The following is a 22,418-nucleotide window of genomic DNA, read 5'->3' on the forward strand; positions in this document are numbered from 1 at the left end:
CTGGATCAAGAGTAGGACCCAATGTTTCATCAACCCCTATTTTACAGTTTTCCACAACTCATATGAATCAAGAATAGACCTAATCTTTATAAACTTTCAAAGAGTTAATTTTTCTCATCCAACTTCCCATCACCAAAATCTAGAGGGTGGGCACAAGCGGCAACATTATTTATAGGTTGGGCCATCATAAACTGCCAAAACAAGATTTTCCTAAAGCCTATGCTCTGATAACATGTAAGAATACATAATAGTAGAAGCAAGATAATACAAAACATTCAATTATAAAAAGAAGTGGAGAGTAAACAATAGTACTTCTTGCAACTGTGATGACAAATTGATAGCAATCTGCCCACCCATATGCTCTGAGAAAGGAGCTTTGATGGTGATCTAGACATACTTTGGATAGAGAATTTCTTGCTTACAAGAGTGCCTGAACACAATGAACTCGATGATGAAATAAGGTTACCAAACTAGTCTATTTATAGTACCTACTAGGGTCATCATAAACATGGGTGAGCCACACCGGCCATATATATATATATATAAGAGTAACTTTGAAAGGAGAATCCCCCTTTTGGTGCCAATTGAGTCTTGTGTATCTACTTGCATTCTTGTTCTCTAGTCTTATATGAGAGAGAGAGAGAGAGAGAGTTGAGAGAGTTGAGAGTAGTATGCATGATTCTTGGTGCATGTGCCTCTTGTCCATTATGTGAGAGTGAGTAAGAGTGAGAGGTGTGAGAACCCTTGGAGGTGTATGCAAAGCTCCTTATGCAATGACAACAAGGAGTGGGATTTAGAGCGGAAGAAACTAGCACTAACTAGTGGAGCTTGGAGTCTTTGAGAGATAGGAGCTCAGGAATCGACAAGTCCCCATGATAAGTTAAGGTAAGCATGACTTGATGTTTGACAATTATTAAAAAGTGTGGTGTAAGCCATAATAGTGTGATTGCAGGTTTCCCTCTTTGATGATCTTCTTCTTCTTCCCCTGCATTTTGTGAAAAAGAACCATCATAAAGGACCATCTCTTCTTACCTCCATATATGTATTGAGAGCTCTCCCTTCAACATTCCAGTGTGACAACAGAGAGAATGTGTGATGGTGTGGATGACCTAGTGACCCAAAAGGGGAAGTTGCATTTATGGCTCAAAGATAAGACCCAACAACACATGCTTTAGGCCAAGGCTAAGGTAAGCTCTTGCCTTGAACATATTTGGCATTGCCAAGGACTAGCCTAGGGCTAAGCTCCATTTTTCCATCCATTCCAAGCTATTAGGACTACCTAATATTATCTAGTGTTGATGGGAGGTCACCTCCAAAAAACATATGGTGTTGGAGCCTTTATATATTTTTTTATGTGTTTTATTTTTATTTGAAGTTTATTTTACATTAGAGAATTTTACTTTCATCTATCAGTAGTGCAAAACCTTGGTTCTTTGGTGATTTGTATGCAATTGGAGTCCAAGAGGCTTAGATTTCATTACTTTGATCTAAGGATTAGCTTAACAATTATGATTAGGAGTGGAATCCACTATGAGAATATAAGCATTAAGCTCCATAGGTTTAATTGGAGTGGTATTGTCAATTTTATTTAAGCATTTCATATTTTTTTATATTTTGTTCATGCATTTTATTATTTTTTAAATTTATTCATGAATTGTTAGAATTGGTAAAATAAAAGCATGTTAAACCATCAAAAAATAATAAAAATATTATGAATTAGTTTTATTAAAATCATAAACTAGGATTAAGACCTTTAATCTCACTCCATCAAGTCCAAAAAATCATAAAACTTACAAAAAACTAGGCTAAACTAGCTCTCTGAAAAATATTGGGGGAGGAGAGAGAGCTTCAGCTCTTCCCAAAAAGCGCGCACACACACACACACACACACACACACACACAATAAATGGATAAGATATTGAGATGTCAAGCTCAACCAGAGTTGACACTCACAATGTGCCTAGGTGACCATTCCACATTAACATCACTGGCGCATTTGGTAGCCAGCATGACGGATCTTTGCCAGTAATTCAACAGCTAGACTACACCTACATAGTCCACCAACCAAGTTATGGCATAGTTATCTTGCTAGCTCCCATATTTAGCTTGTTCACATTATGGAACGCTTGTACATAGTACTCTAGTACTTATGTGGGGTTTTCACTTATCTTTTGGAGCCTTCTTTTGAGAGTGAGAAGAAGAAGAGGATTTTAGCCTTCCATCCATGTGTGTGTGTGTGTTATCCATTGTTGTATGAGTGTGTGTGAGTGTTATCCATTGTTGTGTGAGTGTGTGTGTTCTTGTAAGAGCTCAAGCTCTCTACAAGAGGCAAGGAGGGAGAATATATGTGTGCTTATTTACTTGAAGCATGGCAAGGGTGGATTGCACCAAGAAAAGCTATGGAAGCTTGTAATTGTATTAGTGAAAAAATATCATGATTATAGAATGACTGGTGAATGGCCAATATTGGCTTATATAGTAGACATTGGGTTCACACTACATTATATATGTGCCCATGCCCATGCCCATGCCAAATCCACATTCACTTTTACATCTTATTGTCCTTGGCCCATGGCCCATGGCCCATGTACAATATACAAACAATATTTGGCCCATGACCATTAACCCATAAGGCCATGGCCCCCTTATTTCATTACAAACCATCCCCACCCAAGTATGTTTCGTCCTCAAAACATGCATCATGTCAAAGAATGAAAATATCTCTACATGAGTGAGGCATCAATGAAGGCCATCAATCAACATTTGATGGAACATCTGTCCAAGAGAGAATCACATTCTCCCCATGTGTTTCTTGCATGATATCCACATCTCTTGAGCATCAAATAGGCCACATAATAGTAAATTACATAAAAGGCTAGCAATTCGATTCACTGTTGTAAGCCTCAATGTACTCCTTTAGATGCTTCCAATAAATGCTCAAACCCTTGTAGTATAGTTGCGGGCTGCCAAGTAGCTTCATCTTGGGGTAATCCATTCCACTTGATTAGGTAATCCCTTCCACTTGATTTGTATGCGAAACACACTCTCCATGAATTAATGTGCAACCATGGATGCCCGAAACTTCACTTTTGCTAGCACAAAATGGGCAGTTTTTGTCAACCGATCAACCACTACATAAATGCTATCCCACCCCTTCTTAGTGATAGGAAGGCCGGTAATAAAATCCATAGCAATGTGTGTCCACTTGCCTTCCGGAATAGGTAAGGGCTGAAGCAAACCACCAGCCTTTTGTGGGATCTTTGTTGAGTTGACATAGCATACATTTGGAGACAAACTCCTTCATATCCCTCCAAAGGCCTTTCCAATGAAAGCTCTTTCTAATTGCATCATAGGTTTTAAACAAACCCAAATGTCCTGCCATGGGAGAAGAATGCATCTCAATCATCACTTTTTGCTTGAAAGACATCCATTTTGCAATTGAAAAATGAGGCAAATCATCACATGTACCAAGCTGTAATTTTTACATCATATGTGCGGCCTCTTTGTCTAACATGTACTCCTCTTGGATATCATCAATCCAATCCTTGTGAACCTCCATGATGGAAAATAATGTGCATTCCCACATTCTAGAGAGTGAATCTGCCACCACATTATCCTTCCCCTTCGTATAAGTGATCTCAAAATCATAGTTTTGAAGGGTTGCCAACCACCGCCTTTTCTTAGGAGAGAGCCAACCACCGCCTTTTCTTAGGAGAGAGATTTGATTGAGATAGGAAGTATTTGAGAACCCTATTGGTCACTCCTCATATAGAACTTGCTACCATAGAGATAGTGATGCCACTTCTTGATTGCATGTAAGATAGCAATCATCTCTTGATCATAGACATGCATCTTCTTCTCTTTGTCATCAAGCTTATAGCTCTCAAAAGCAATCACCCCATGATCTTGGTAAAGCACGGCACCAATTCCTCTTCCACATGCATCAGCCCTAATGGTGAAAGGCTTTGTAAAATCCAGGCATACCAAAATTGGAGCAGAAGTAAGCATCCTCTTCAACTCTTCAAAACTCATATGGGTTGTAGTGTCCCAAAAGAATGCTTCCTTCTTCAACTTATCCATCAATGGAGCCGCTATGTGAGCATATTTATCTATGAACCTCCCCTAGAATAAAGATAATCCCAAAAACCCTCTCAATTGAGTAGTGTTTGTAGGTGTAGGCCAATTCTTCACACAATCTACCTTCTTTGGGTCCACTCTAATTCCATCTTTGCCCACAATGTGACCAAGGTACTCCACTTCATTTGCCATGAACGTACACTTTCTCTCCTTTGCATACAATTGGTTGGCCCTAAGTGCATCCAACACTTTGCGTACATGAACCAAATGATCCTCTTCACTTTTGCTATACACCAAGATGTCGTCGAAGAACACCAAAACAAACTTGAAGAGAAACGGTTGGAGCACTTTGTTCATTAAGTCTTGAAAAGTGACCTATGCATTGCATAGCCCAAATGGCATAACCATGTAATGATACAAGCCTCTCTCCATCTGGAATGCCGTCTTAAACTCATCACCACTCTTCGTCCTTATTCGTGAAGAATTTGGCACCCTTCAACTCATCCAATAGGTCATCAATCCGTGGAATCGGATACCTATTCTTGATGGAGATCTTGTTCAAATCTCTATAATCAATACACATTCGAAGAGTGCCATCCTTCTTCTTGACCAACAAGACTAGTGATGCAAATGGTGATTGACTTGATTCTACCCATCCCATGTCCATAAGCTCTTGGACTTGCTTGGCCACCTCGTCTTTCTCTCCACCTTTGACAATCTATATGGCAGCTTGTTGATAGGCCTTGAATTAGGCTCAAGCTATATGCCATGATCAATATCCCTCTTTGGTGGCAAGCACTTGGGCATTTGGAAAACATCCTTATACTCTTCCAACAATCTTGCCATACTATCATGTGAGACTTGGTTTTTACCATCATTGTCCTCTTCTTTGAAAAGTTGTATTACATAGATCATGCCTAACTTCTTGAGATCTCTTTTGAGTTGAGTGCCATTTATGAGGCTCAACTTTGGCATGTGATTACTCCACAATGTAACACTACTAGTAGCCTTCATGCATAAATTCCATGTAACCACTCTGCAAATTCATGGTAATGGAACCGTGTAGAGAGCCAATCACATCCCAAAATGATGTCAATCGGACCCAAGTCAAGCATTAGCAAATCGGACCCAAGTCAAGCATTAGCAAATCAGCCTTGCAAGCATAGTCATGTGCAAACACCAACTCCACATCATGGCATACCATATTGCAATCCAATTTTACCCCATTGGCCACTTGAACCTCATGCAAATTTGCCAAACACATGGGCTGCAATTTTAGACTGCATACTGTTGGAATTAGGGTTGCAGGAAAGCACACAAAGCTTGGAGAAGAAGAAGCAAGAATGCACACAACACAAAGTGTATTAGATTGTGTCAATGTACAAAGATAAGCTAGCCCTAGAATGATGGGCGTATATACAAGCCAGGGGAAAAAACCTCCTAAAGAGGGAAAAAGTGCCCCGGCGGTCCTAAGTGTGTTCACACACATCACTACCTATATATATGGCAACAAATCCCCCCTGGGAGTGATGGTGTGAACGAGAGCTGGCACTCATGTATAGGGGAGTGCCATGCCCAAAGTAGATCAATCCACAAAGGGGAGCAAGCCCAAAGCTTTGCGGAAAGCTTCGAGCTTCTCACGAGGAAGTGCCTTTGTGAAAAGATCGGCGAGGTTGTCCTGTGTTGGCACATAGGCCAAGCTGATCTCTCCTGCTGAGAGTCTCTCCCTGACATAGTGATAATGCACCTCAATGTGCTTTTGCGAGCATGAAAAACTGGGTTTCTCGCAACTGCCAATGCGCTCTGACTATCAGTGAAGATAGAGGTGGCAGATTGTTGGAATTAGGGTTGCAGGAAAGCACACAAAGCTTGGAGAAGAAGAAGCAAGAATGCACACAACACAAAGTGTATTAGATTGTGTCAATGTACAAAGATAAGTTAGCCCTAGAATGATGGGCGTATATACAAGCCGGGGGAAAAAACCTCCTAAAGAGGGAAAAAGTACCCCGGCGGTCCTAAGTGTGTTCACACACATCACTGCCTATATATGGCAACAAATCCCCCCTGGGAGTGATGGTGTGAACGAGAGCTGGCACTCATGTATAGGGGAGTGCCATGCCCGAAGTAGATCAATCCACAAAGGGGAGCAAGCCCAAAGCTTTGCGGAAAGCTTCGAACTTCTCACGAGGAAGCGCCTTTGTGAAAAGATCGGTGAGGTTGTCCTGTGTTGGCACATAGGCCAAGCTGATCTCTCCTGCTGAGAGTCTCTCCCTGACATAGTGATAATGCACCTCAATGTGCTTTGTGCGAGCATGAAAAACTGGGTTTCTCGCAACTGCCAATGCGCTCTGACTGTCAGTGAAGATAGAGATGGCAGACTCCTTTCCAACACCCAAGTCAGCCATAAGCCGTCTGAGCCACACACACTCAACCGTAGCTGTGAAAGCTGCCCTGTACTCACCTTCACAACTCGAAGTGGCCACAGTAGGTTGCTTCTTGCTCAACCAAGATATGCATGAGCTACCGAGCATGAAACAAAAACCACTTGTGGACACTCTTGTGTCATAGCAACCAGCCCAATCTGAGTCCGAAAAAGCATGCAAATCTGGCGGCAACGATCCCCCCTTGGGATAAAACAACCCAAGATGTATGGTGCCACTCAAGTAGCGAAAGATGCGTTTAACTGCCTTCCAATGCTGAGACCCTGGGCTATGCATAAACCTGCTCACCTGTGAGACTGCAAACTGAATGTCCGGCCTCGTAATGCATACATAGATGAGGCAACCAACAGCTGTCTGATAGAGTGTGACATCAAAGTAATCTCCAGCATCATGAAGACTCAACTTCAAACTTGTCTCCATTGGAGTAGCAATAGGCTTGCAGTCTTCAAGGCCAAATCTTCGCAACAATGTCTCAATATACTTTGTTTGACACAAAGCAATACCTCCATCACACTGCTTAAACTGTATTCCCAAATAATGATGCAAATGCCCCAAATCTGACATCTCAAAAGAGGCATTCAAATCAACCTTAAAATCAGCAATATGACTCTCATTTGGTCCTGTGAGCAGCATGTCATCGACATAGAGAGCAATGATTAGATGTACATCATCCACATGTTTAACATACAAAGTGCTTTCTGTTGGACTATTCTGAAAACCATGTGCAGTCAAATATGCATGTATCTTTTCATACCAAGCTTGTGGAGCTTGCTTTAAACCATATAAAGCCTTTTTCAACCTGCACACTTTGTTTTCCTGCCCTCTTTGAACAAAACCACGAGGCTGTGATACATACACCTCCTCATGCAAATCTCCATTCAAGAATGCAGTCTTTATGTCCAACTGATGTACATTCCAACCATTATGAGCTGCCAATGCACAAATACTACGAATGGTAGTCATACGACAAGTGGGAGCAAAGGTCTCATCAAAATCAATGCCCTTTTCTTGAGTGTAACCCTTTGCAATAAGTCTAGCCTTATAGCGATCAACACTGCCATCTGGCTTTCGTTGCAACTTAAAAACCCACTTACATCCAATGGCCTTTTTACCAATAGGCAAATCACACAAAGACCATGTACCATTCTTCATTATAGCATCATATTCACTTTGCATTGCAGCCAACCAATTTTCTGAATTTTGTGCCTCATCAAATGAAAGAGGTTCTTCCTCTTCACACATACTAGACACAGCCAAAGCATAACAATCTGATGTATAAGAGACATGTTGAAAACCTGAACGAGTACGACTAGTCATAGGTGCATCAATCTTACTATCACGCAAGGTTTGCACCAGCCATTTAGGCATACCTCTAGCCTGCTCATTTTCAGCCCTATCCTCATGAATTACATCCTGTAAATCTGCATCAGAAATAGGCTGATCTATGATGTCATTTGAAATCTGTATAGGCTGAATATTTGCCTCATTAGGACTTACATTTGAATTACATCCTGTAAATCTGCATCAGAAATAGGCTGATCTATGATGTCGTTTGAAATCTGTATAGGCTGAATATTTGCCTCATTAGGACTTACATTTGAATTCCCACCTGTAAAGAGAGGCAACAACGTATCAAATACATCCCGTGAGCTCACACCTGTCTCTTTGGTACATGATAACAAGGGCTGCACAGCATCTTCCACAAAAACAACATCTCGGCTAATCAAGATACGCTTTGACTGCGGATGATACAATCTGTAACCCTTGCTTTCAGCACTGTAACCAACAAAAATGCATTTGACAGCCTTATCATCCAATTTTCTGCGTTGTTGCACAGGCACTAAAGCATAGGCCAAGCAACCAAAGACACGCAAGTGACCAATAGAAGACTTCCTGCCATGCCAAGCTTCGTATGGAGTAATAGACCGCAAGGCCTTAGTGGGACACCTGTTGAATACATATGTAGCACACATAACAGCCTCAAGCCAAAACGCATGTGGCAAAGCTTGGCTCTTGACCATACATCGTGCCATCTCCATAAGTGACCTGTTCTTCCTCTCAGCAACACCATTTTGCTGAGAGGTATACGGCACTGTACATTGGTGTTTTATCCCACGACTAGCCAGAAATGCATCAAACTCTTTAGACATGTACTCCCTCCCTCGATCAGAACGGAGGGTGCCCACAGTACAATTGGATACATTTTCAACCATAAGCATAAACTGTTTGAAGCACAAAAACACTTCGGACTTTGCCTTCAGTGGATATACCCATGCATGCCTTGAGTAATCATCAATGAAAGTCACGAAGTACAAGTGTTTACCAAATGACGGGGTTTGCATAGGCCCACATACATCACTATGTACAAGCTGCAATTTGCGAGTGGCCCGCACAGAACCATCCTTTGGAAACGCAGAACACTGCATTTTGCCCAAAATACAGCCTTCACAAACATGTTTCAATGGTGCCTCAAGAGGGGGCAATGAAGCAACCATATCAAATTTCTGCAAACACAGCAAACTAGCAAAGTTCAGATGACCAAAACGAGCATGCCATAGTTTTGCATCTGAAACTGCCTTTTCATCTCAAAAACTGCATTTGCTGAATCTTCCACACACTTGTCATAAGAATTGAGCCTATACCAGGGATTTCATTAACGTCTTCACAATTTCGTGATCACGTTAACAAAACCTATTGTTAACATATTAAAACTTGTGATCACATTGTATATTCACATGACCTGAGAAATGACCTGCCGGAACCCACTATTCCAGTAACACCTCCGGGCTTCTATCTTTCCCGGCGGGCCCGCCGGGATACAGTGTTTTCCCGGCGGGCCTGCCGGGAAAGATAAAAGCCCGGCGGGCCCGTCGGGAAAAAAAAAACACCGGCGGGGTATTATTCTGTATATAAACACTGCCCGACACCCATCGTACAACTTTTGGGAAGATAGTCCTTGTTTTGGGGGCGTGATATCTCTCCTCAAAGTACTTGTAGAGCTCTCGAGTTGCTAGAAGTGTCCTCTTGGGAAGAACGTCCTTATTTTAGGGGCTGTCGTCTTTCCTTGTAGGCACTCCTAAGGCTATTGGGCCACTCGTCCTTAGTTCTTTGAACTGGGGGCAGGGTGTGGTTCGTAGCTAATACTTGCGGAGATTTAGGGACAAATTTGGAGTCATTCAGCTTTGCATTTGAGCCACGTACGTAATCTACCTCATTCTGCTTTATGAATGGTTTGATGGAGCCAAGAGTCCTGCTTAGGGGCTTGTATTGGTTCTTGATACTTGATATAGTTTAGAGTAGACAAGGGTCTATTGTCCTATACTAGAGTATTGGGCAAGCATAGATCTTTGATTTTTTTTGTGAATGTTAGAGAAGGTCTATTGTCCTATACTAGAGTATTGGGCAAGCATAGATCTTTGATTGTGTAAAGTATCCTTAATTGGGTACAAAAGGCATCCTTCATTGGGGGTGCAATGTGCATGATAGTTTCGAAGTAGTTTTGTAGTAAGACCTTGCAAGATAGTTTGAAATAGTTTTGTGTTATGTGATGATCTTTTGTATTTGTCAAGATAGTTTCGAAGTACTTTGTCTGCAGATGTATGTTTTGTTATACGTGAGTGATTTGTTGTTTTTTCATTTGTGTATTCATTGTTATATGCTTGGTTGAATAGGTTATTTGTTGAGATGGAGGACAATGTTGGATCCAGTGATACCTCCAATAGAGTCCAAATTTCAAATAGCAGGAAAAAAAAGGCACCTGGGATAGAGTGGCAATATGCAATTAACGTTGGTGATCGATTCATAGATTGGCAGTGTAAGCTATGCCATGCAGTAAAATCAGGTGGGGCGCCTCGACTAAGAGAACACTTTTTAGGCGGACCGAAGAAAAAGTCATGTACCCACCCCTCTGCACCTATAGTGGCCAAACGCATAAGAGAAGAAATTCAAAAGAAAGATTCAAGAAAACATGACACTCCTACCCCCGTTAATGTATCAAGGCAGCAAGAACACTGTTGTTCTAATCATCAAACTCCCGCTACATCGCCTACTTGTACCCCGAACGGTAATATGCAGCCAGAAAGTAATCTACCCAGTGCATCTTCTTGCAAGCAAAACTTTGACGTAGGAAATATACCCATGCGTCAAACTTCATTGCAAGAAAGCCTACGTCAAGGTCGACTCGATGATGCACAACTCGTCCTTGCTGAAGCGATTTACTTTTCTGGGAGTGCTATGATGATGGTGGACAGTGAGCATTGGAAGAGAGCATGGAAGAAAATTGGTGAGTTTGGACCAGGGTTTTCACCGCCTACGTACCATGCTATGCGAAATGATCTATTAGAGAAATGTTATGCGCAGGTAAAAGAACGTGTACAAAGAATAATTCTTAGCAATATAGAGCTTTCTGGATGTAGTATAGTAAGTGATGGATGGTCTAATGTGCAAAGAAAACCATTAATTAATGTAATGGTTATTTCACCTAGAGGTGAGACTTTCATCCGTGCCGTGGATTCAGCTGGTTCAATCAAAACTGGGGCTTACATTGCTCAAGTCATTAGCTCTGTGATAGAGGAAGTGGGTGCCAAAAATGTAGTCCAAGTCGTCATGGACAATGCAAAAAATTGTAAAAATGCATCCAGAATCCTACAGCGACAATATCCACATATTTTTCCGGTAGGCTGTAATACTCATAGTTTGAATCTTGTATTAAAAGATTGGTATAAATCTGATGATACCAAATGGTTTGCCTCAATCGTCGACACTGCTCGCCAGCTTGTGAAATTCATGCTCAAGAGACAGAGAGTTTTGGATATGTTTCGACCTCGCATGTCAGTTATGTTAAAGCTTCCAGCGGAGACTAGGTTTTGCACTCACTTTTACACTTTTGAGTCTCTTCTTAGAAATAAAGATGTAGTTTGTGAAACATTTACATGCATGGCATTTCATGACTGGGAGAACACTCAACTTGAAAAAGTGAAAGAGAAAATCAAAGTCTTGAAGGCAGCGCTTACGAGAAGAAGTTGGTGGAACAGTGTGATGGATGTATACCATGTAATGATGCCTGTTATGTATGCTGTACGAAGCCTTGATCAAAGAGCGCCTAATCTCGGAAAAGCATGGATGCAATGGTGGACTGTCCAGCGGAGTTTGGAGTGTCCTGAGAAATTAGAGCATTCAGTGGTGGAAAAGCAATGGCGTGTACCATTCTCTAGTAGACAAAGAAAAGTTCTGTTGAAGTACTTTCATGCTAGATGGATTGGAGCGCATTCACCACTGCACAGTGCTGCTTACATGTTAGATCCTGAATATTGGAATATGGATTTGATGTCCAACGTTGAGGTGGTGCAAGATTTTTATAAAGTGGTAAACACTTTCTATAATAATGATGATGATCGTGTACAGTGCATAAAGGAGATGACCTCATTTCAGTTGAAAGAGGGTTTATTTTCCAACTCCCTTGTTCAACAAATGGCTAAAGAGCAACCTGCATGGAAGTGGTGGATGATGAATGGTGGTGAGCATTATGCTTTATTGCGCAACCTTGCGATGAAGGTTCTAAGTCAGTGCTCTTCAAACTCAGGCTCAGAAAGAAACTGGAGCATGTATAAATATATTCATAGTACTATTCGCAATCGACTTCTTGCAGATCGAGCAGATAAACTTGTTTACATGTACTGCAATGAAAAGATCTTGCGAGACATCGAAAGCAAAGAGTATGAAGAAGATATGCCCAGATGGATGTACAATTGTGAAGATGTAGTAGACGAGAACTTTGATGTTGGACGTACGTTGTGCACCACCCTTGAGATAGAAGACAATTTAGACATTGACTTAGATGAGCTTAATTTAGCAGACGAGAGAGTAAACGGTGAAAGAATTTTGGAGCAAGATATTGACATAGAGGAAGAAGTCACTTCATTAATTTAATAAAAAGTACTTGTACAAATGATCATATTTGGAGAAATTATCAATACAAAAGTAGAATTTGTTTTTCTTAGCTCTCATCTTGAAATAAATTGCGAATTGCACTAGGAGTTGCATCTAAAGGTCCTGGTGGTTTATATTCGCTAGCCATGCCGAACACTGTATAAATACCTTGATTTATTGGGACATTGCACAATGCACATGTGGAAGTATTTTGCATTTGTCTCACTAAACATATTAAGTGGTAGTAGTGTCCACATGGTAGTATATACTGGCCGCTCCACCCATCGAATACTTTGTAACATACAGGACATTGGGGGGTGGAGGAACTTGTAGCCTCAGCAGAAACTCCCACAAGATCAGGATGTATCAAAAAATGAGAGATGTGGTTTCCTTGGCGCACAGGAGCAATACGTGAAGAGATGCTCTGCACGTCTTGGCTGATCTTTGTTAGCTGCTCTTGAATTCCTCTATTGGCCGGGGGAGGAGTTGACGCTTGAGTTAATCGGTCAGCTTCTTTCTCCTTCTCTGCTAGCTGTGCCCCTAAGCTTTCTTTGACCTGGTTTAACTCCAGTCCGGCGCCCTCCACCATGAGAGCAAGTTCTTCTCTTGTGAATGTAACTGTCTCTTCACGTATGTCGTGGGTGTTGACAGTGGCCTCTCTGGAGGCGAAGTCCACTGGAGTTTCCAGTATAAAGTGAGCATATAGCATTTTAGCAAAATACAGTGGAGCGTCGGCGTTATGGAGAGGACGGCCGTACACCTCCAAGAAAATGCGCTCGGCATTAGTTTTGATATCATTGTGAGTGCAACGAGAAATCTTCCATCTTCCCTTCTTTATCTCGCCATCTGGACATGGCCATATTGCCTTTATCATCTCTGTGGTTACCCGTTTGTTTATGTCTTTCCATTGGGCATAAGTTGGATTTGTCCATTTCGATAATCTGCACGCTGTTCTTGTAGCTTCGCGGGCTGTCAGGCCATGTGCAAGGGCCTTCATTCTCTCATATGCCTTCTTGGCTAACTCCTGATGCTCGTTCGCTTGCGCCTGCTCCATATCTGCATGAACGTAAACGACTTTAGGATTTTAATGAACTGTAAAGATCAACGTAAGATAAATTGACCATTGCTCTCAAAATCTTGAAGTCAAACACAACGAGAGGAGATATGTATTGCAAAGACTCGATGAGAAATATCCACTTGACTCCAAAAACACTTCAAACAATGCTCGCACATCAAATTTTGAAGAGAAAACATAAACTTAAACACCAGAAGAGGAGAGAGATATTGCAAAGACTCAATGAAGAGAGAAACAAAATTTTGAAACATTGGACACATCAAATTTTGAAGAGAAACAAAATTTTGAAACATTGGACACATCAAATTCTCAAATTCCTGAAACTTCATCTCTTGATACTGTATCATTACAAAGTCGGGGTGAATGCCACCGATAGCTCTACAAGAGGACGTTGTGCCCTCGTAGGGTCAGTATTTAGTGACCTAAAAAATTCAACTACTTGCAAAATTGATTTTCGCTCATCACGATTAGGCAAAAACATCCAATTTTTGACTCTATGAATAATAGTATCCATGGTAACTTTGTCATGGGAACTATTATCCATCCACAACTCTTGCACTTTCTTCCAAAAGTCATATAAAGTTTGTAATAAATATCCCAAGGCAAAAACATCAGATGCAGGAGTGTATGCATCTGCCAAAAATGGATCATAAAGCTCTGGGGCTATCCACGGCCGTTTATTTCGCTCTCTGTCTGCGTGGGAGACTGCCTGTGCCACCTTCTCGGGGTTCTTGTCTGCTTCATAAACAAAATTGAGAGACACCCGTTTTTTGGGCGCTCTCAGCAGTAATCCCCAATCGATAATACCTATGCGTGGCTTTAGCTCTTTTGTATAATCCAACACTACATTAAAAGGATGTAGGTCGGTATGTACAATACCTGCCATATGCGCTGCCGCTACACCTTCCACCAGGGCATGCATAATATGTGGCATGTTTATTACTACCTCTTTTATTTTTGAAAGTTCTAGATGACCTAAAGGGATATTATCAGGCGGTGGTTGTCTCCATCCTCGATCCAAACGAAAAATGGCTCTGGTAAACTCACTGAATCTGAAGGGAACCTTCAGTAGAGTATCACCAAGAGCGCCGCCATTATAGTACGGGAAAATTGTGATCCAAGGAGCCTCTTTTGTAAAGGCAATGCATCGGACAATCGATGGATGTAGCACTTGCATACCCTGCTCTGCCTGGAAGCTCTCGAACTTCGCGCTGCCTTCTCCTTTGTAGTGCTTTCCGCAAAAAGTGATGTGCTCCGGTAAAAATGATATACCTTTAATTGCATACTCTTTTACTGTTCCAAACACACCGGAGCCTATTGTTCGTCCTTCGTGAAGAGCTTCGTGCGGGATGCCAATAAGATGTGTGCACATAGAATTGTAGATGGTACGATTAATGACACCTGTACCACTTGCATCTGCCTGACTGGATGTTGCAGCGACGTCTTGGGCAATTCGCACTCTTTTGGGGAGGGACTCTGCATCCAACGCCTTCATGCGCTTGCTCTTGGCCCTTTGCTCGCTCCATACGACGTCCCATAACTGTAGACGTTGCATGTTGGCTTCAGGCGGGGCAGCATCTCGAAGATCACTGCACGCTACTCGCATGCTCCCCAAAATGGTTCGTGTTATGTGCTGATGGTTGAAATCTGCTATCTTCTGTCTATCTAGCAGCTCAGCGTTGCCTCCGCTTCGAAGCCGACGCTGTGCATTTTCCCATATTTGGTCTATGAGATCTCGCATGAGTATCTCAGACTCGTTGATCTTCTTGACGACATCATTAGTACATTGTGATACTGTGATGACCGCTTCAACGCGAATTGCTCGCAGAACAATTTTGCGCTCTTCGGGAAAAAGCATGTTGATCGTCTTCGTAAATCTAGCAAATAACACTAAACATAAAAAAACAAAATATCAAACATTACTGAAATAAACATCAAGCAGACGTGAGAGAACAGCAACAAGTATATCAATATCGTCAATGTTCATACAAAAACGGAATATCAAATAATTTTAATGAACTCAATATCATCCAATACATCATCAAACGTGAGAAAACAGCAATAAGTGTATCATTACGTATCAATGATCAAACAAAAACAGAATATATCAAACATTACTGAACTCAACATCATGCAATACATTATCGAACGTGAGACAACCGCAACAAGCGCATTATTACTTACGAAGTGTATACATTATCGAATGAGAGAGAGAGAGAGAGGGGGGGAGGAAGAGAGAGAGGTGTGACAGATAGAGAGAGGAAACATTAAATGATATTTTTTATAGTTTTGTGAGTTCCTAAAGAGAGAAAAATAATGTTTTGTAATCCTAAAGCACTCCTCATCTACATACCTATCGTGATAGAGAGAGATGTGAAGTGTATCATGAGAGAGAGAGAGAGAGAAAGAGTTGTGAAGTGTATCATTGCGAGAGAGAGAGAGAGAGAATTGTGAAGTGTATCATGAGAGAGAGAGAGAGAGGAGAGGAAGAGAGAGTTATGACAGATACAGAGAAGAAACATTAAATCACATTTTTAATGTTTTTGGGAGTTCCTAAAGAGAAAAATAATGTATTGTTTTAATTTTTAAGTAAATAGAGGGAGAAAAAAGAAATTATTAAGAATTATGTATATTTTAAGAGAAAGAAAAAAAATCATTATCTACACATCTATCGTGTTGTGAAGTGAATCATGAGAGAGATAGAGAAAGAGTTGTGAAGTGTATCATGAGAGAGAGGGGGGTAAGAAGAGAGAGATTCATATTTTTCGAGTTACGAATCACGATATTATAAAATAAAACGGTTAGACAATATGATGTAAACTTTGATCCATGAAATACTGATGCCGCGTTAGCAACCAAGTATCGCATGGATCAAACACAATAAAAACAATACAAGTCAAATCAAACAAATTTACGACATTTATTCGATCGCGTTAACGATCATATGCCGAAATACGCAAGCAAATTTACGACACTTTTTCGACCGCGTTAATGATCAAATGCCGCAATATGCAAAAAACATTTTATGCACTAGCGGACGACACCAACTTGCCGTGTTAACGACAAAATGCCGCCCGATTCTATGGGAATACCAATAGGATACGAACATACACTGGCCGCGTTACCGACCATATGTCCGCATTTGACAAAGGGAAGGGAAGGGAAGGTGACATCGCCATAACGATACTATGCTTGCCGCGTTACCGACTAGTACCGCTACGGCGTGCCATACTTACCATAGGACACAGACTAGCCGCGTTACCGACTAAGTGCCCCAGGGTAAGCACCATTCCGAAGAATGGCCTTACACACACACACCAGTCGTGTGGCGGGCCACCCAAATCCTGCCGTGCATTGCGACAATGGGCGGCTGCCCGCACGAACTCACCCACACACACATCCCTCGTGTGGCGGACCACCCACATCTTGCCGCGCATTGCGACAGTGGGCGGCTGCCCGCACGAACACACCCACATACACAAACACACACACACACACAAGTTTTTATTACCTGTGTATGCTGTCAGCAATGAAATCCCAAAGGGCCCCCCGGGCCCATATATATAGAAAAATGTACCCCGCCGGGATATGTGACGACCCCGCCGGGACCCGCCGGATAAAGCAAAAACCCGGCGGGCCCGCTGGGGTATATCAAAAGCCCGGCGGGATTTTTCCCGGTTACCAGGTCGCTTGCCACCGGCTTTTTTGTGAACATGTTAACATGTGAACATGTTAATAACATGTTCACACATGTTATTAACAAGAAAAATTTTGTGATCACGTGAATATAAAATCCCTGGCCTATACAGCCCACGAAACAAGGTGCCAGATACAATAATCGTATCACCAGAAGTCAAATCATGAACAGTACATCTGTCATCCACAAATTTGACTACAAGTCCAAGTCTAGCAAGCGCAGAGACAGACAATAGATTCTTCTTTATCCCTGGCACATACAAAGCATCTGAAAGTGTGAAAGCGCTGCCATTTGCAGCAGTAAGCATAATTTTACCAATGCCCTTCACTGGGTAAGAAGCATTATTGGCACATGTGACAGTATTCCCATTAGGGACAGCCTCAAGAGAAGTGAACATATCACGATGCAAGGTAATGTGCTTTGTAGCACCACTGTCAAAATACCATACATGAGAGTCAACAGAAACTGCCAAACATGCATCATGTACAGATGGGTCATACTGGCAATACACGCTAAATGCCATTCTGTATCCTGCACAACATTTACAGAATCTGCATTTGTAGAAGCATCCGCTATTGTGGCTGCATTTGACTCTTTCTTCTTTGCCTCTTTAGCCTTTAGCTTAGGGCAATTCTTAATGACATGATCATTTGCCTTACAATAGTTGCACCTGGTCTTTTTCTTGCCTTTATCAAGAGCCTTCTCAGACTTATTGTTGCTACCTGTGGAAGGAGAAGAAGTTGCAGACCTACTAATAGGAGAAGAAACAGTGGAAGGGGCTACCTTACCACTTTTTCTCTGCCTGTTGGGCAGCAATAAATGCTTGATCAACTGCACGCTGCCTAGCCCTGTTTTGCCTGGACTGCGCTTCTTGCAAGAGCTTGTTGACTAAAGTATCATACTTGATAGCATCAGGTCTGTCCTCAGCAAGAAGTCTCCACGTGGAAGCGAAAGTCTGATATGTCTCAGGTAAAGCATCAAGAACAGTCTGCACAAGAGAATGATCAGGAATAATCTCACCTGCAGAAATCAATTGTTCTTTGAGATCTTTAATCTCAGCAAGAAAAACATTCATGTCATCATCTTCCTGCATAATCTTCAATTCTAGCTCTTTACGCAGGTAAGAGATTTTTGCCTCGTTACGACCTGCATACAAACCAGCTAGAATATCCCAAGCCTGTTTTGCTGTTTTATCTGAACAAATATGTGGGGTGATGTTACATTTGACAGAAAGTGCAATCAAGGCATGAGCCTGCGCATCTTTACCATCCCAACGAGCTTGTTCAGCAGTGGGTAAAATAGCAGCAACAGTAGAGCTGCTAGAACCTGCAACATCCTCAACAGATCCTACATCCACAGAACCTGGACGTACATCTGTACCCTGCACAATGTTCCACACTCCTTTTGCAACCAAAACATGCTGCATCATGTATGCCCAAAGTGAGTAGTTGCTGTCTCCATCCAGTTTGTCTTCAGCAGACAACATGCGAAATACATCATTGCTGTTATCAGCCATGGCCACTGACTGAAACTGATGCAAAAGCTACCTGTAATGAAGCAAAGACTGAACAAAAGACAACTTGTGCTATGTAGCACAGTCCACAATAGAACACGTATGCCTGTTTTGCAGAAAACTGCACTGTCAAAATTTCTGCAGAAAATGACGACGAAAACACCTATGCAGAACTTGAAATGCAAAAACGGAGCCCGAAACGACTTCAGATGCAAATTCTGAGAACGCAAAGACCTTCCGGCCTATTTGTAGAGTATAGGGACCTACAAGCGCTCGTGAAAACTCACCTCAATCGGAGAACGTGAGTCGGAGGGTGCTGGCGGCGTAGCCCTGGGAGCCGATGCCTGCTCTGATACCAATTGTTCGAATTAGGGTTGCAGGAAAGCACACAAAGCTTGGAGAAGAAGAAGCAAGAATGCACACAACACAAAGTGTATTAGATTGTGTCAATGTACAAAGATAAGTTAGCCCTAGAATGATGGGCGTATATACAAGTCGGGGGAAAAAACCTCCTAAAGAGGGAAAAAGTGCCCCGGCGGTCCTAAGTGTGTTCACACACATCACTGCCTATATATATGGTAACACATACGGATTTTGCATTGACAAAGCTATGCGTACTTCCAGCATCCACCAAAACATGAGCAACTCTCCCATTGATGTATGCCTTCACCCTTAAGGTACGTGCTACCGGCATATGAATCATGAGACAATGAGCCAAGAGTTGGCTCAATGCAAGTATCACCTGAACTACACATAGGAGTAGGAAATCCATCATCATAACAAAGCTTGTCGTTGCCATTACCACCGGGGTCAAACGGAAATTCCCCATCCGGTGTAGTGTCATGTTCACCATCACATTCAATAAATTCTTCCAAAGCTTCCAACTCTTTGTCTTCGTCTTCATCTACCTCTTCGGAAAAGATCATGTTAATGGTGACATTGCGTGCCTTGCAAGACTTGGCATGCTCCTTACTCCACTTTTGTCCACATTTAAAGCATAAGTTTTTGCTTCTCATCTCGTTCAAACGGTCCTCCCTCATAAATTTGCTTTTGTTCACACCACTAGGAGGATTCCTGTCTCCAAAAGAAGGCCTATTTGAAGCATTGCCAAACCTGTAATTTGTCATACACGGTAGGAAACTTGGGCACATTTGAAGTAGTGTTGGCATCCCGAGGTTGCTTTGTAGAAGAGTTTGAGCCAAAATATGGCCTCCCATAGCTACGACTTGCCCAAGAATGAGTGTACGTCTCCTCATAGATCTCGGCTAACATCATAGCTTCTTTGAGTGTGCGTGGCCTTTGAGCTTTGACATCGGCTCCAATGTTGCTCCGCAACCCCTTGATGTACTTTACCACCTTGAAATCTTCTCCAAAGCCATTGACATGAAGAATGAGCTTGAGGAATTTGTGAGTGTAATCCTTAATACTTGATCCTCATTGTTTTAAGTTATCCCACTCACAAACCAACTTGTCCCTATGCAACTTGGAAGTGAATGCACCTCTCATATCATCCTTGAAAGCATCCCATGTTGTTATCTCATAGTGTTGAGATTGTAGATGCCTCCACCATGCATAAGCATATCCTTCCAAATGCAAAGTGGCATAATAGACCTTGGCTCTCTCGCTCTGTGGGTTCATCTCAAAATAGAGATCCATTTTGTTGGCCCACTCTTCAAACTCTTCATTAGAAGTGGCCTCGCCATTGAACTTGGCAAATACGACCTTATCCTTAATGCCTTTGAACTCATCATGAGCTTCATGAGCATGTCTATCCACATGAGTACCTCGATCCATGAATGAGTGTCGATCCCTACTAACCATGTGATCCCCATGCATCTCATCATCCATCATCCATTCAAAATGGTCTTCATGCTCCACATATCTTGATCCAAATGCATGGTAATCATGGACGTGACTTGCAGTATGCATGCATCCAAGAAGATTGCCCCACATGTCCTTTCCTGAGAGATCCCTATTCCCACCGCGCAACGGATTCGGGGTACTAGCAGCGGAAGTAGCGCTTCTTGCGCGAGGCAGGGTCCCACACTCATGGCCTCGTCCACCACGGATATCCGGACAAAAGACTAATCCGTCGGTTTTTCCAAAACCGAACCCGGAAAAACTTCCCTTATCCGGAAAGCACGGGCGATTCCTCCAGGATAACTTTTTACTCTAACGTAGTCAAGACCATTAATAATGATCAAACTGATCCGACTGCACCTATAAAGATACTCGGTCAGATCAAGGAAGAAACTTGCACTTGGATCATTGGGATCAACGCTTTTTTCCCCATCAAGAGGCACAGCCGTTGATTCCTATCCATAGAACAATTACTATCCGGGACTTACTTCATCTATCGTAATAACGGAAATTGAGTCTCGATTTACGGATCCATCAATCCAGCCTAACCCCATCCGATCCCATGGGTTAGCCAACCACCCAACCACTATAGTGATGGGATCCAATTTGGAATTTGGTTAGGTTTTGTCCCGGGTACCAAGGAAAAGAGTTCCAAGGCCCCCTAGCCGGAAGTTCATGCAAACATAAAACTAGCCACACCACTTACACACCCAATATGAAATTACCTTTTTCTTAGCATCAGCTAACTTTAAAACAATCCTTTAATGAAACCATAGTACCACTGATCATAATCTTCCAATTTATCCGGTTGATTCATAATTTCCCATCATCAGAGTATCTATGGCATCATTGGCAACTAGAACGCTCACCACTTGTCCACACAGGGGCCTTTTCAATAGTTTCTAGCCCATAATACTCGGCAATATAATCACTTATAAAAATCAAGATGGACTCTCGTTGAAGATCAGCAAGATCAACCAATAGATCCATATAAAGAGCCATGGACTCATCCATTGAAGACCAGCAAGGTCAATCAACCAGATCCATGCCCGGTTTCACAAAACAACTCTTACTCCTTGTTCCAATATCTTCCACGACGCACGTGTGGGTATCTTCGGCGACCCAGAGCCCGAGCACCGTATGGTCAGCACCCTCTAGGATCCTTCGCAGGTGACCTAGCGCTTCACTCATAGGCCGCTTCCTTGGTCCCTCATCCACCGTACCGGAAGCTCACCATTTAAATCAAACCGAGGCTGGTCAAGACCTCAGTCGACCTTGCTACGCGAGACGTCCTCCATTGACTCTCCGTCAGCAGTTGCAACTTTAACAGTTAGGTCTTCATGACCTTAATCCACAAGACGGTCAAAATGCTTCCCCAACATTCATGACATAAAACAGTCATTTACAAACAGTCACAAAATACAGTTTCGAAATCAAACTCTCGTCTTTCCACATTATCCCTCCTTAGTCCACATTACTTATTCCACATTCCATTTAATGTGTACTCATTCTCATCCATTTCCTCATATCGGCGACACATTAATTCACAAACACATTCACATTCACACCCCTACATCCACATCTACATGCATACATCCATTTTTACATCCTCATTTATACATCCACATCCCATATCCACATTCATACATACACATCCATATCCACATCCATCTCCACATCCACATCCACATCCACATCCATACATCTACATCTACATGTTTACCTCCATTTTCACATCCTCATTTATACATCCACATCTCATATCCACATTCATACATACACATCCATTTTCACATCCATACATCCACATCCACATGTATACCTCCA

This window comes from Cibotium barometz, chromosome 33, assembly GCF_041138505.1.
Source record: "Cibotium barometz isolate CiBa-2024 chromosome 33, ASM4113850v1, whole genome shotgun sequence".
In the NCBI taxonomy this organism is placed as follows: domain Eukaryota; kingdom Viridiplantae; phylum Streptophyta; class Polypodiopsida; order Cyatheales; family Cibotiaceae; genus Cibotium; species Cibotium barometz.